Source organism: Cynoglossus semilaevis, chromosome 8, assembly GCF_000523025.1.
Source record: "Cynoglossus semilaevis isolate Cse_v1.0 chromosome 8, Cse_v1.0, whole genome shotgun sequence".
NCBI classification, from domain to species: Eukaryota; Metazoa; Chordata; class Actinopteri; order Pleuronectiformes; family Cynoglossidae; genus Cynoglossus; species Cynoglossus semilaevis.
The window spans coordinates 3,453,376-3,455,988 of NC_024314.1; the positions used below are offsets into that span (position 1 = coordinate 3,453,376).

Consider the following 2,613-nt stretch of genomic DNA (forward strand, 5'->3'; position numbering starts at 1 on the left):
AAAAAAAAAAAAAAAAAAAAAAAAAAAAAAAAAAAAAAAAGGGAAAACCCCCCAAAAAAAACAAAAAGGTAAGGCAGTTTGGAAGATTCTAGTTCAGGGTGTCAAACATACAGCCCGCAGCCCAAAACCAGCCCACCAGGGGGTTCATTCTGGCCCGCTTATAAGCAAAAAAAAAAAAAAAGCACAAATACTTCATGCTCATGACGTTTTGTAAAATGATATTTCAATACATTTAAATATTTTCAAATATATTTATACTTATATGCATGTAAACAAAGAGGAAAAAGATGTTCCAGTTTGTTTACGTTACATACACTCCTCTTATTTCCCGTGATTATCTATAATTTATTATGAACTGTTAAATAACCATTATTCCTCAACAAGATTCACTTACATTTACATGATTTTTTTTTAAGAAATCTCTAAAAAGTCACCATTCTCGTTTTTAACTTTGAACTAAATGTGGAAAATCGACCTGATAAGAGTTGACGTCAGGTGGCAGTGACACCAGACGTTGGTTGATGAAATACAAAAACATAGAAATACATCCTTGCTGTTAATAACAGCGACTGTGACATGTTAGTGGTCTTCCTGTTGCCCAACTGTTTAATTTCACCAACTTCCTGTGATGAGCTGGGCTCGGTGGCCCTTTTTTTTTTAAACTGTGATTTTCAACACCTCAGAAAAGGCTGTTCAGGTTCTTCTTACGCTACGCCCACTCTTCTGCGCTGAGACTCGTCTACTGCTGCCTTACGCAAGTACTTCAACACGTACCGACTGTTGACGGAGGATTTTAAATACCTTGCTCGCCTAATGACGGACAAAAACTCTTCGATGACTTTGCTTTTTAGTGGATTAATATTGATATAAGTTCCACGATTTTGTCAATGGACTACAGTGTGAAAATTAGTTATAACATCTTCAAAAAAGGACGAACGCCTTGGTCCAGTTTTGGCCCAAGACCTTTATGTTTGACACCCCTGATGTAAACCATTCTAACAACTTTTTTTTTTATCTGTTGTTTTAACAACATTTTTTTAGGAAACTGTAGATGAAAATAAGCCGATCGCTTTCATATATATTATAATAAATTAATTCACGGTATATGCTACATACTGGTCACGGTCGCGTTCAAGTTGCGAAAATATTTTTTTGCAAATGTCTTTCTGCCGCTCACCATCCTCATCTTTATTGTTGCTAAATTTGAATTTTATTCTATGCGATATTTCTTTTTAAATATTTCTTCCACTTTCTGATTTGCTCTGCCAACTGTAGGTAACATTGTTGCAATATTTAAAATGTAGTCCGTACAATTTTCTGATCCTTTTTTTTTTTGTAATATCCTGACTGAAATATTGGACTCCGTGTAATTACTTCAATGAGTAATAAACAAATCAAAAATAAATAAAATCGCCTCTGATGGATAAATCCAAGAAAAGTTTCTGTAGAAAACAGAACGTTTAATGCTACGTGGGCAGATTCATTTGCTTTCACTGCTGAACAGACTCGTCCGTTCTTGCTCACAATCACAATTGGAGTGATATTGAAACCCTTCCCAAACCGGACAAACTAGTGTTCGAACCATGGAATGTCATCCTCGACACTTACATGATCATGAAAGGTTTGCATTTCGCAATCTGGAATAAATCAATCTGGAAAACTATATATATTTCTATTGGCTATTATTATGGCGATATACTATATATATATATATATACACACATATATACATATATATATATATACACACATATATACATATATATATATATACACACACATATACATATACATATATATATATATAGTATGTATATATATATATATATATGTGTATATGTATATATATATATATATGTGTGTGTGTATGTATGTATATATGTGTATATATATATGTGTATATGTATGTATATATGTGTATATATATATGTGTATATGTATGTATATATATATATATATGTGTATATGTATATATATATATATATGTGTATATGTATATATATATATATATGTGTGTGTATATATATATATATGTATATATGTGTGTATATATATATATATATGTGTGTGTGTATGTATGTATATATGTGTGTGTATATATATATGTGTATATGTATGTATATATGTATGTATATATGTATGTATATATGTATATATGTGTGTATATATATATATATATATCTGACTGCGCACTCTAGTACACGCGATAGAATGGAACACTGAAGCAGACGGCATTTTTTGTTCGCTGGGGGTGGATATTTTAAGTTTGGATTTTTATTTCCTTAAATATTTTGTGAAAGTAAGCGTCTACTATGTGTCCTTTTTTCCAAGTTCAAAATGTTTTTGTTACATGCAGAAATACAATTCTGTGTTCTCTGCAGCAGTTCACTGATTTCATAAATGCAACACACTAGAGTTTTTTTATACACAGTTTATGACACAGCTGTAAGTGTACTAAATTTTTTTTTATGCGGCTCCAGACAGATTTGTTTTGGTTTTTTTTTTTTTTGGTCCAATATGGCTCTTTGAACACCTCTGCCGACCCCTGCTCTAAAACGGAACAAAATGAGCTCAAACTGAAAGTGACCTGATTGCCCTTGGTGATTCATTTGT

The 2,613-nt window shown here is 31.7% G+C and overlaps 1 protein-coding gene across 1 annotated transcript in view; it reads right to left on the reverse strand.

Moving 5' to 3' along the window:
* The window catches only part of LOC103381614 (protein FAM117A-like), a 30,179-nt gene that overhangs the window by 22,949 nt on the left and 4,617 nt on the right, over window positions 1-2,613 (reverse strand). The window lies entirely within an intron of this gene.